Source organism: Ictidomys tridecemlineatus, chromosome 15 (assembly GCF_052094955.1).
Source record: "Ictidomys tridecemlineatus isolate mIctTri1 chromosome 15, mIctTri1.hap1, whole genome shotgun sequence".
NCBI lineage: Eukaryota > Metazoa > Chordata > Mammalia > Rodentia > Sciuridae > Ictidomys > Ictidomys tridecemlineatus.
The window spans coordinates 9,930,869-9,944,407 of NC_135491.1; the positions used below are offsets into that span (position 1 = coordinate 9,930,869).

Here is a 13,539-nt window from a genome sequence, read left to right on the forward strand (position 1 = left end):
GGGTAATAATGTCCAATTATTTTACTTTCCTTACTACCCCCATACCCCCCTCTCCTTCCTTTGCTTTCCTCTGCCTAATCCAAAGTAACTCTATTTTTCCCTAGCCATCTCCCCCCATACACACTTATTGTGAATTAGCATCCACATATCAGAGAAAACATTCAGCTTCTGGGTTTGGGGGATTGGCTTATTTCACTTAGCATGATATTTTCCAGCTCCATCCATTTACTGGCAAATACCATCATTTCATTCTTCTTTAAGGCCAAATAATATTCCATTGTGTATATATACCACAGTTTCTTTATCCATTCATCTATTGAATGACACCTAGGTATAGCTATTATGAGTTGAGCTGTTATAAATATTGATGTGTCTGTGTCACTGTAGTATGATGATTTTAAGTCCTTTGGGTATGGACTGAGGAGTGGACTAGCTGTGTCAAATGGTGGTTCCATTCCAAATTTTCCGAGGAATCACCAAATTGCTTTCAATAAAGGTTGCATGAATTTGCAAGTCCCACTAGTAATGTATGAGTTACATTTTCCCCCACATTCTTGCCATCATTTATTGTTGCTCATATTCAGAATAATTGCCATTCTGACTGGAATGAGATAAAATCTTAGAGTAGAATTGATTTGTATTTCTTTAATTACTAGAGATATTGAACATTTTTTCATATATTTGTTAATCTACTGTATTTCTTCTTCTGTGAAATGTCTGTTCAGTTTCTTTGCCATTTATCGATTGGTTATTTGTGGGGTTTTTTTAGTTCTTTATATATCCTGGAGATTACTGCTCTATCTGAGGTGCATGTGATAAAGACTTTCTACCATTCTGTAGAATTTATTTTCACAGTATCCATTGTTTCCTTTGCTGAGAAGAACCTTTAGTTTGAATCCATCCCATTTATTGAGTCTTGATTTTACTTCTTATGCTTTAGAAGTCTTGTTAAGGAAGTCAGGTCCTAAGCCAACATGGTGAAGATTTGGGCTTACTTTTTCTTCTATTAGGTGCATGGTTTCTGTTCTAGTGCCTAAGACTTGGATCGACTCTGAGTTGAGTTTCATGTAGGGTGAGAGATAGGGGTTTAATTTCATTTTGTTACATACAGATTTCCAATTTTCCCAGCACCATTTGTTGAATAGGCTATCTTTTCTCCAGTGACTGTTTTGGTAGCTATGTCTAGTATAAGATAATTATTTATGTGGGTTTTTCTCTGTGCCTTCAATTTTGTACCATTAGTCTACACATCTGTTTTGCTGCTAATACCATGCTGTTTTGTTGCTATGGCTCTGTAATATAGTTTAAGGTCTGGTATTGTGATGCTTCCAGCTTCACTTTTCTTGCTAAGGATTGCTTTGGCTATTCTGGGTCTCTTGTTTTTCCAAATGAATTTCATGATTGCTTTTTCTATTTCTATGCAGAATGTCATTGGGATTTTAATAGGAATTGCACTAAATCTGTGTAACGCTTTTGGTAATGTGGTCATTTTGACAATACTAATTCTGCCTATCAAGGAGCATGGGGGATCTTTCAATCCTCTAAGGTCTTCTTCAATTTCTTTCTTTAGTGTTCTATAGTTTTCATTGTAGAGGTCTTTCACCCCTCTTATTAGATTGATTCCCAAGCACTTTTTTTTAGGTTACTCGAATTGTGTAGTTTTCCTAATTTCTCTTTCAGTAGATTCATCACTGATGTATACAAATGCATTTGATTTATGGATGTTGATTTTATATCCTGCTACTTTGCTGAATTCATATATTACAATGGAGTATGACTCATGAAATATGGCATTTTTTTGGAAAATAGATGGAAATGAAGAACATTAGGCTAAGTGAAATAAACCAAACACAAAAAACTAAGGGTCAGTATTATCTTTCATATGTGGAAGCTAAAGCAAAATAAGAGCAAGAAAGGGGGATAAAATTTCATAAAGATATAGGGAAGATCAGTGATCAGTGGAAGGAGATCTAGATGGAGGAAAAAGGAACAAGAAAGGGGAAGAAATGCATAGTCAATTTAACAAAATCATTTTATGTGCATATATAAATATACCACAGAGAATTCCACCTTTGTGTTTATGCAGGAATCACCAATTAAAAATAAATGAGGAAAGGAATATCAGTAGAGTAGAAGAAAGAGAATAGGGAGGTAGAGGAGGAAACTGAAATGGAGTAAATTAAACCTCAAGCACATAAAATTTTGTCAAAATAAACTGAACTTCTACAACCATAATGCTTTCAATTTTTAAATGACCAGAAATATTTTAAAAATATTCTCATTGGATCAACTTAAAATATCTAGAAACACATAAAACTGAAAGCAATAATCTTGATTCAAAGTCACATTTTCAGTCTATCTTCCAGGAAGCCTTACTTAAGACAGCATGTGGGAGCCTTTCTCTCTCTGTTTCCCCAGGAGACTCTACCTGCACATCTTCTCCATTGCTGACCTGGTTTCTGTTCCCTGCTGCTGGGAGCACAGGCAGGAAGGACAGAGGCTAACATGACAGTGGTCTTCCACTATAGACATGGCAGATATGTGAAGCTGAGTACCTCGGGGTAGCAACTGGCTTCTGCAGAGACCTGAATGTTGCGGGTCTCTCCCCTGAGCTCCCTGGAGAAGAGCAATGGCATCCTCGTATTCACATCTTTCCTTCACTCCAAAAGGTTCCTGAATCAAAGCCTGGTTGCCCTAAACTGGTGGGTTTGGTGCACACGTAGGGGCTCCACCGTGCTCACAGGTGCTGGTGTTTCTAAGTGCCTACTGTGACCTGGAGACAGGATGGGTGTCAGTTTTGTGATTGGAGGAGGACACACACACACCCTGATACTCACAGGTGTATTCTGGCTGTCGGGGGTTAAGGGGGTATACGCTGTCAACAATCCACAAAGCAGATGCACCTAAGTGACCTGCACAGGCTGCAAACCAGGTGCAGGCTATTCTTTGGGCTCCATTTCGGAGGCGGGGAAGGAACTTGGATGCCAGGCCCTCAAGAGCCAACCACAACCTCGACTTGACAAAACTCTGGGACCACAAGTTTCAGTGCCACAGAGTCTGCCCCAGCCATGATTTTAGCTGCGTTCCAAGTGACCGGAGCTTTTGGCGGCAACAATAGGAACTGAATTGTCACATCCACAAGTGTGAAGACAAAGTGCATGGAGTATTGCATGCATGGCATGCGTTAAGGGTGGCTGAGTGGCAAACCACTCCCCCATGCTAGGCGTGTGAGCCGCAAACTGCTTACCCTATAGGCACAGCCCTGGGCGTGAGGCCATGTGTTGCAGTCCCTGTGCTTGCTCCTTGGCCTGCTCCTTGATTGGTTTCTGCAGGGACAGATGGCCAGAAACTGTATTGGTGGCTGCCTATAATCTGCTTAGCTCCTGTCTGAGTATATATACATGGTAACTGAGCAGTAAAATCAGACCTGCTTCCTGCTTGGTCTCTGGAGGTCTATAATTAGCGACTCTGCAGCCACATTCTCCTCTACCCTGTTCTGTGGACCTCCTCACTGGATGAGAGAGAGCCCTCCACACACTAAGTGACAGCATCAGACTCACCCACTTCCGCACTGGTGCGCATGCGTGAGGTTGCAGCAAATCTGCTGTCTGCATACTGAGCATTAGGGTACTGCCACCTAGAGGAGACTACAGGGATGCCACTGAAAAACCCTGGAAAGGGTAGCAGACACGTTTTGAAAGAGTTTTAAAGTATGAAAGAATACTATATTGGGTTCGCGCTGAACATGCCTTGATCTCATAATTACACGATATTATAATCAATGCTGATGTAGGACAGATGAGGCTGGACACCTGAGGAATCAGCAGGAAGGAGATTCATTTAGTTGCAATAGTCCTGAGGGGCTAATGCCTAAAAATCTCTGGACACCTAGTCTGGAAATTCTTTTAGATTTATACTGAGGGGGAGGGATTTATATAACAGTGGGTGGTTACATGGTGGTACTTTTTGTCCTTTATTATTAAGCTAGGCAGATATTTTTCACAAGTTTTTTTTTTTAATCATGAAAGCAGTAATAGTAATTTTGATGTGACAAGCTTACTGGCAGACCTCACTTTTACAAAAAAGAGAAACCTTTACAAGACAGAGGAAATTTCAAATCATATTGAGCTCTCTGCAGAAATCCTGTGAAATCCTATTGATACCTTTTGCAAAATTGAGATGACAAGAAGCATAATTATGGGAAGGTCTTTGGAGAAGCTTAATAATGGTGGCTCTTTTGGGTGGGGGTACCTAGTAGCTGCTGCATATCCCCTTTTGATGATCATTATTTAATCATTTAAATCAAAGAGCATTATTATCTTCTTGGCTTAAAGCCTTATATAATGCCATAATCTTAGTATTTTTCTTTCAACAGCTGGTTCAATAGTGGATCCAATAGTTTTAATGCAAAGGGGAGCCAAACACAGGAGCAATAAATAAGTTAATAGCATAATACATACTATAACAATCAAACTTTTGAATCCACCAAGAGTAGAAAACCATCCTCCAAATAGAAAACTTGAATCTCAAGTCTTAACGCACTTCCAGGTTTGAACTTATATAGGTGCTAATTTTTTGATATTGCTGGCTATGTCTTTGTCTGTTGGTTGACATTTATTTGGAGTCAACAATCTGAACTGTTAAACTTTATACATACTCCTCCTCTTCAGCTAGCAGATAATCTAATGCCAAGCAGTTTTGACAGATAGCTGCCTGCATCTGGATTTATTGTGTGGCTACGAGGTCAAAAGCTGTAGGAGTTTGATTAGTAATAATTTCCAGTAGAGATTGTAAGTGAATAATCTGGTTTAGCATATAAACAGGAGTCTATAGCCCCAATTGTCATACTGTGCCCAGGTATCAGGACCATAAATTGCAATAATCCTCTGGGTGGCCAGTCATCTTCACCCCAATTTGTTGACCTCCTAGATCCAGTCCATCCTCAATGGACCTCTTTTTCCTTGGCCCTAGATTCTCATACAAGGGGATCCCTGGGTCTTTTACAGTTGTACTTGACAGTAGAAAAAAATCTATATTTAATAATACCAATAGTACAGGTTCCTCTATGATTTTTTGGGAGATAGGTGAATGCCTTTTTCCCACAGATCCAAAACAGCCCTCTGGTGCTTTCCAGTTAGAATGGGCTGGATTAATCCAGAATTAATGGATCTCAGGGATGCCCCCACAAGAACTGACTTGGTTAGTGTCTGGACTGCTGCAGTTAAAAAGAGCTCTTTTCTTCTGGGGCTTTTGGCATTTAAGACTAATAATCCCAGCCCAGTCAGTTTGGGTTATCTGTCCAAAACCAAGTAAGTTTCTTTGGCCACTAGATGGCATTCCAAAACAATATTCTATTACATACATGGGGTTTCACTGAACCATTGAATGTGGTGGTGTCCAAATCTGCCAATATACTCTTTAATTTTTTAAATTTGCTTTAATTAGTTATAAATGACAGTAGAATGCACTTTTGCACTTTGACATGTCATACATAGATGGGATATAGTTTCTCATTTTTCTGAGTATATGTTGTAGAATCACATTGGTCATGCAGCCACATGTATACATACAGTAATAATGTCTGTTTAGTTCTACTATCCTTTCTATCCCCACAGTCCCCTTTCCTCCCCTCCCATCACTTCCTTCTACCTAATCTAAGGTAACACTATTCTTCTCTAGTGCTCCCCTCTTATTGTGAATTAGCATCCACATATTAGAAAAAACATTCAGCCTTTGGTTTTTTGAGATTGGCTTACTTCACTTAGCGTGATATTCTCCAGCTTCACCCATTTACCTGCAAATACCATGATTTTATGATATTTTAGCTGAGTAATAGTCCATTGAGTATATATATATCATGTTTTCTTTATCCATTTATCTATTCAATGACACCTAGTTTGGTTCCATAGTTTAGCTATTGTGAGTTGAGTTGCTATAAATGTTGATGTGGCTATGTTATTGTAGTATTCTAATTTTAAGTCCTTTGGGTCTAAACCAAGGAATGGGATAGCTGGATCAAATGGTGGTTCCATTCCAAATTTTCTGGGGAATCTCCATATTGCTTTCCATAATGGTTGCACCAATTTGCAGTTCTATCAGTAATGTATGAGTGTACATTTCCCCCCAAATCCTGGCCTACATTTATTGTTGCTTATATTCTAGATAATTGCCATTCTGATGAAGTGAAATGAAATCTTAGAGTAGTTTTGATTTGCATTTCTCTAATTGCTAGAGATGTTGAACATTTTTTCACATATTTGTTGATTGTATTTATTTTTCTGTCAAGTGCCTGTTCAGTTCCTTTTACCCATTTATCGATTGGGTTATTTGTTTTTTTGGTGTTACGTTTTTTGAGTTCTTTAAAAATCCCAGAGATTAATGCTTTATCAGAGCTACATGTGGTAAATATTTTCTCCCATTCTGTAGGCTCTCTCTTCACATTATCAATTGTTTCCTTTGCTGTGAAGAAACTTTTTAGTTTGACTTCATCCAATTTATTATTATTTTTTGTACCGGGGATTGAACTCAGGACACACAACCACTGAGCCACATCTCCAGCCCTATTGTGTATTTTATTTAGAGACAGGGTCTCACTGAGTTGCTTAGCATCTCACTTTTGCTGAGGATGGCTTTGAACTCATCATCCTCCTGTCTCAGTCTCCTGAGCCACTGGGATTACAGGCATGCACCACCATGCCCCTCCCATTTATTGATTCTTGTTTTTGTGCTTTAGGAATCTTGTTAAGGAAGTCAGGTCTTAAGCCAACATGGTGAAGATTTGGGCTTACTTTTTCTTCTATTAGGTGCATGGTCTCTGTTCTAGTGTCTAAGTCTTTGATCCACTTTGAATTGACCAATGTAACATTGTGAAACCATTCTCTAAGAAAAATTCTATCAATTTATATCACTTCTAGAAAATCTAGAATGGCTCTTTCTTCAAACTGAATTTTTTACATCTTCTTTTAAGTGTTAAATATTCTTTATTTGTTATTATATATAAACCTCACTAAAATACTTTTCAATAAGTAAAAGGATGTATTTTAGATTCAGGAAATTCAAATTAAGTTGGCATGATCAACAAAAATTTATAGTAGGCATTCTTTCTTTCTCTTCAACCATTGTCTTTAATAGGCTAATGAACACAAACTGAAACAAATGTGAATTTTTCTTGGTTCTGAGATAGTGATTTCCCCAGTATTTAAACATTCATATAACCAGCTATCTAAACCTAAACATAATACCAGTTTTTGAGATGGCATTTACCATCTTTTTGAAAAATTGAACATTACTAATCAAGTTCACACATACCTTTAGAAATGTAAAACAGCAATAGTATTTATTGAACTGGGAATTGTATCTATGATAAAAAAAAATCATATTCATTTAACTATAAGCCAGTTTTACTTAAATCAAGACTGTCCAACAAAAATATTCTGCCAGCCATTCATGACCTGAATTCTGGTGTATGGCCTCAATTATATTATGACACATATAAAAAGCCACCAGGTATTTGTCTTTGGTAATAAATAAGGCAGTGGTTATTACTCCATAGCTTTTTTGAGGTAAGCTATTAAGTCTGCCCTCTCCTCTTCTTCTTGATGCCTGTGAAGATCATTTTCTGGAGACATACTTTTTGGGATTCTCCAAATACTGCATCAGTGTATCCTCTCCCCAGGAGCTGCCTTCATTACTGTTGGCACTTGACCTGTCTTCTATCCAAACAGTCTCTGGACATTTGGCCCAGTCCTGTGCTTGCCTCTCTTTTCCATGGTCTGGCTCTGGGCACACTTATGACCAAAACCCTTCTTGCTTTTCTCAATATCACCCAGCCTCCTTTTTTTAAAGTTTATTTACTTAAGCCATCTCCTTCCACAAAGGGATGGAAGATAAGTACAATAGTCATTGTTTGATACAAGTAAGATGAGCTTAAGGTCCTGTACACTTTTCTGATCTTCTTGCAGAGTAATGGTCCAAATCAGTGCCTGGATAATGGTCCAGATTCTCTATTCATCTTCATAGCCAGTTGGAAATGGTTTCACATGAGGGTTATGAGAGTATAGTCACTATGTCACCAGGAAAAGGGCTTGATTTTGATGCAGAGATGGACAGTTATCTCTCCATGGTGTGACTTCAGGAAAACATTCAGCACCCTCACTCCCACGCCCCCGAATTACAACAAAGTGAGAGTCTTCCACATGCATAGCTGAGCCCTCCTAGCTGCCAGTGCCGCCCTACATAGGCCACCCCATCTGTGGGCAGGGCCGACCTAGCAGCCTAGAAAGCCAGGAAGCAGACATGCCAATGCCCCCATTTTGACCTGGACCACCCAATATCACCCATTTTTAATTCTCCCACCTGCTGCAGTTTCTGCACCCTGCTCTTACACTCTTCCAATGAAGGTTCCCACTCAGAAGCCCAACTTCTAATTCTCTTTTTTTCATGTTCTCAAACATTAATACTTTAAAAAATATTAATAATCAGTTCAAATTTGTGGGGTACACAGTGATATTGCACTCCATTATCTAATAAGTGCTGATCAGATCCTGGAAATTCCTGCTTCTGTCTCCTTGTAGTTACTTTGTGTTTGTAGCCTCAAGCTCTTCTCATCTAGGTATTCATAAAATATATAATAGGTTATTGTGCCTCAATTTTTTTCTTTGGAGCTATCCTGGAGTAAAATGAACAGGGAGTATCAACTGTGATTTTTGGATAACATTATTTATCATTAGAAAGACTTTCAATCCGGACTAAAAGGACAGTGAGTAGTAGACATATAGATCCATAGGGTCTGCATTAACTTCACTGGTGATAATAGCATAAGAAGTCAGTCTTGGCTTCCCTGGGTAAAGTCTCTTGTTACTGTGTGTAACACTGGAGTGTGTTGGAAGCTATACTCATTGATAGATATAAGGGAACGACTCCTGTCCTGTGCAGGGTTAGTTCCTATCACCAGCCATGTGGTCTCATCTCTTTCACCTGATGTTTCTTTGTGGAGGCTGAATATTAGCATGTGGAGAGCTGCTAGGGCTTTCAATAAAAATGTGTCTGACGCAGTCATACTGACATGCGAATTTTCCTTCTTTATCATTTTAACCCAGTGCTAATGTAGAGTCCATTTTCCCTTTGTATGTGAATGTAAGTATGAATTTTTTTTTTAAAAAATGTGCTGCTGCTGTTAACTAACAGTTCTAAATAGAAAACAGACAAACAATAGAAACTAAGCAAACTTTGGAAAAAAATTGATAAAATTGAGAGTGAAGTTGGTATTATGGGGTAATAGGACATTTATAACAAGAATAAGAAAATTCTACATGGGGATGAACTTTGAGGATTAAGGGACAGCAACGATAAACAAACATAACTTTCAGATAATGTGTACTTACTGAGAGTAAACACATTTTTGGTTCCAGGGGTTCAGTGAAGAAAATTTCTACCTCCACCAAACGACTCTGATCTTTCAGTTTGTACCAGTTGGATCAACAGCCCTCAAAAGGAAGTACTGAAGCATGTTCTGGACATCTCTTAATTTCATCCATCTGCATGTCTCCCCAACTTCTCCACTTCCTAAAATTCAGTTCTATTATAAGTTCTTCCATAAAATCTTCCCTGACCCTGTTTCTCAAGATGAATTAGGGACAATTCCATTCTTTACCAAAATACCATATTTATAGAATTCCTCCCACTCTGTGCCTGGACCTGTGCTGGATGACATTCTGGGTTTTCAGCCCCACGATACCTTTGTGTAGATATGACTCATATTGTCATCATGTGGTGGAACTCTCAGGTTATCTGTTGCACAAGCCACTCCAAACACAGTGGCTGGACACAGCAACAGTAACGTTGTCATCACCTCTCACAGTTCTAAGGACTCAGTCAGCTGAGCCACCTGGTTCTCACTTGGGGTCTCCCATCACTGCAGAGAAATGGTGGCTGAGGCTGGTACCACTAAAAGTCACTCAGTCATTCCCATATCTGGTGCCTTGACAGGGTTATGGTGCAGATTAGCCCAGAAAACAATAGTATTAAGAGATGGGGAATGTAGGCAGCAATTAAGTCATGACTCCTCAACCCTCATGAAAGGAATTAGTTTCTCTATAAAAGTCCATAAGGAAGTCTGTCTCTTATTTTCCCTTTCACAATGCTAAGGTTTAGACCTGAAATGTGCCCCAAAGGTCCACGTGTTAAAGGCTTAGTCCCAAGACCTTGGCTTTCTTGGGAAGTGGAGGAAACTTTAAAAAGTGAGGGCTAGTTTTAGGATGTTAGGTCACTGGGGGAGTGCCCTTGAAGTTGACATTGGATCCAGGCCCCTTCCTCTCTCTTAGCTTTCTGACTGTCATGAGCTGATAGCATGTTCATCCGTACACTCCTGCCAAAATGTACTTCCTTGCCACAGACCCAAAAGCAATGGTGCCAACCCACCATAGACTGAAACCTAAAAACCTGTGAACAAGAATAGTTTTCTCTTTTTAAGTTGATTTATCCCAGGGGTGTGTTACAATGGGGAAACAAAATATTGTTTGATACAATGGGGAGGGCTTAGCAAGAAGGCACAATCTGAGCTGGGTATGTTGCCAAACATCTGTAGAACTTGCTAGTTGGGAGGCAGAGGCAAGAGGATCACTTGAGCCCAGGAATTCAAGACCAGCCTAGGAAAATATAACAAGCTCCATTTAAAAAAAAATAGGCACCGTTATGGTTTGAACACTAGATGTCCCCCAACAGCTAATGTTTGAGACAATACAAAAAGGTTCAGAAATGAAATGATTGATTTTATGAGAGCCTTAACCTAATGGGTGTATTAATTCCCTGACAGGGATTAACTGGGTGGTAACTGAAGGCTGATAGGGTGTGAGGAGGCTGGGTCATTGGTGGGCTTACCTATGGGGTATATATTTACTGAGCTGACCTTAGTCTCTCTGTGTCTTTCTTTCTCTCTGCTGCCTCTGTTCCAAGCTGCTTTCCTCTGCCAAACTCTTCTGCCGTGATGTTCAGCCTCACCTCTTTTCCCAAAGAACGGAGTTGATCATTTATGCATTGAGACCTCTGAAACCTTGAACTCCCACATAAACTTTTCCTCCACTAAAATTGTTCTTATTAGGTCTTTTGGTCATAGCAATGAAAAAAGCTGACTACAACAGGTGCCATCTTTGAAGCGCAGAGCAGCCTTCACCAGACATGGAATCTTACCTTGATCTTGGACTTGCCACCTCCAGAACCGGGGGAAGTAAATCTCTGTTGTTTATAAATTACCCAGCGTAAAATATTTTGTTATAGCAGGAACAGATGAAGATAAACCTAAAGTTTGAAATAAATATCCGTGAATCCTAACTGGTACAAATAAAAAAGGAGAAAACATATATCTCTAATGTGGAAAAATTCAAGTAATTTGTGTAGGGTGGGGAGAATTACTAGCCATTTCTGCAGCATAAGCTGCAAATAATGCCTTGGTTCCAAAGAGTGCAATACAGAAAGGGGAAAGAAAGAGTAACTTTACAATGGAGAAACCTAAAATATATTTCATCCATGAGATGATCAATGTCACTGTCATCAGTGCTGAGCCACATTGGTAGTAAACACCCTTACTCTGAGGTGATGAGTGTGGAAACTTACCTCTGTGCTGTCCTCCCCAAAACCAACAACTCAAGTGCAATCATGAGAAAAACCTCTGACAAATTCCAATATCAAGAACTTCTATAAAATAATTTACCAGTACTACTCAAAACTATCATCAAAAACAAGGAAAATCTGAGAAACTTCCATTCAAGAGGAGGCTGAGGAGATGTGATAACTAAATGCAGTATATTATTCTGGGATGGTTAGGCAGAAATGAAAGTATTTTGGGTAGGCTTTGGACTTTAGTTAGTAATAATTATCATTATTGCTTCTTTAGTTATAAAAAGAAGTACCACAGGAATATAAGACAGTTAATAATAGAGGAAACTGGATTCAGAAGGGTTGAAAACTCTTTGTATTATCATCCTAATTTTCCGGTAAATCTAAAACTGTTCTAAAAAATGAATTATATTTTAAAGACCTTTTAAAACTCCACATATGAGGTAGATTAAAGATAGCCATAAATGCTTTCTATTTTTCTCAGTGAAAGGCAGGATTCTCCTCTTAAATCTGGGTTTGTCTGTTAGAATGTGGTGAAAGTGATTTTCATGTCAGTGTCATGATTTCCCACAATCTAGGGTTGTGGCTACTGCCTAAAATTCTTGGAAAACTTGCTTATGGAGCTCAGCTATTCGGCTGTGAGGAAACCCAAGAGACCTGTGGAGAGAAATTAAGATCCGAGTCAAATTCCTGGACTAGACTCCCAAATGACATGCAGCACCAGCTTCCCAGGAATGCAAATGAGCTATTGTGGAACAAAACCTCCAGGCCAGGTCTACCTGCCTGTTACCATCATGTGAAAGAGAAATGAGCCTTCCCCACTGAGACCTGTCCAAATTATGTGTGTGTGAGGAAATGAAATGACTGTTATTTTTTCAAAGCTACTAATGAAAGAAGAATGATGCTTTGTAATTATATTCCACAAATCAAGAATTTTCAGCAAAATGATCCTATTTAAATGTTAACTCTCAATTTGCTTCTCATTACAGAAAAGGCTAAATTATTCTGACCAAATGTTTCTATCTCTAAAGACTTCTACTATCCAGAAAAAAAGCCAAGATCGTGAATCTGTGAGCCAGGAGTGTTGAGAGGTTTACCAAGTCCCTGGAGTGGGTCCCAGGTTGCTGTCAGGAAAGGGGGAGGCAGTGTGGCCTGGGAGGGAGACTGCAGGCCAAGTTCAAGTGAGAGTAGAAGTCAGACTGGTTCCATCTGTAGTGGAACTGGTATTTATCAACAGAGGGCATGTGGAACTTTGCCTCTTTGTGCTTTCAACATGATACCCATCATGTACTAGATACAATACCTTTGCTCTTATACTTGACAAATAATTGGCCATTTGCCCTGTGAGTTATAATTCATTCTATTGGTGCCCCAGGGATTCCCATGAACTCTCTGGTTATGGCCCAAAACAATGTCTTGTTTTCTTTGGCTTCTCACAGCCAAAGCCTTCAGAGCCTAGATACATAGTAATGCAAAAGGACAGTGACCATCCATTCCTGTTGACTATTTTGACCACCCCAGTGAATACAATTCCTTCATTTTTCATGAATAATCATTTTCCATGTGTGTGTTCTTGTTGTGCTGATCGATTCATGGACATATATACATATTTGTTTCTTTCCCCCCCTCACTTTTAGCATTTTTAAATATGGTTATTTTTCCTTGCCTATCTTTTGAGGGCTAGGTTTTGGGTTTGAATATATTGGTTTTGTTCTATATTGTTTTTATTTTTTCTCTTTTTTATTCTTTTTCTAACAGTCAAATTCTATTATTCTCTCTTCTTTCACTTTGTTTCTGCTATTTTCTCTTCCTTCTGTGTAATCATCACCTGCTATGTCTTTACTGCATTCTCTCTGTTAACTTTTGAAATGATGAACTCTTTTCTGCCTTCCTATCATATTTTCCTTTCTCTTAATTAACAGTATT

At 38.9% G+C, this 13,539-nt stretch overlaps 2 pseudogenes; both read right to left on the minus strand.

Moving 5' to 3' along the window:
- Nucleotides 1–7,541: 7,541 nt before the first annotated feature.
- Nucleotides 7,542–7,838, minus strand: LOC101969811 (cytochrome c pseudogene; annotated as a pseudogene).
- On the minus strand, nt 7,836–8,330 carry LOC120888044 (cytochrome c oxidase subunit 6A1, mitochondrial pseudogene; annotated as a pseudogene).
- Between the last annotated feature and the right edge of the window lie 5,209 nt (nt 8,331–13,539).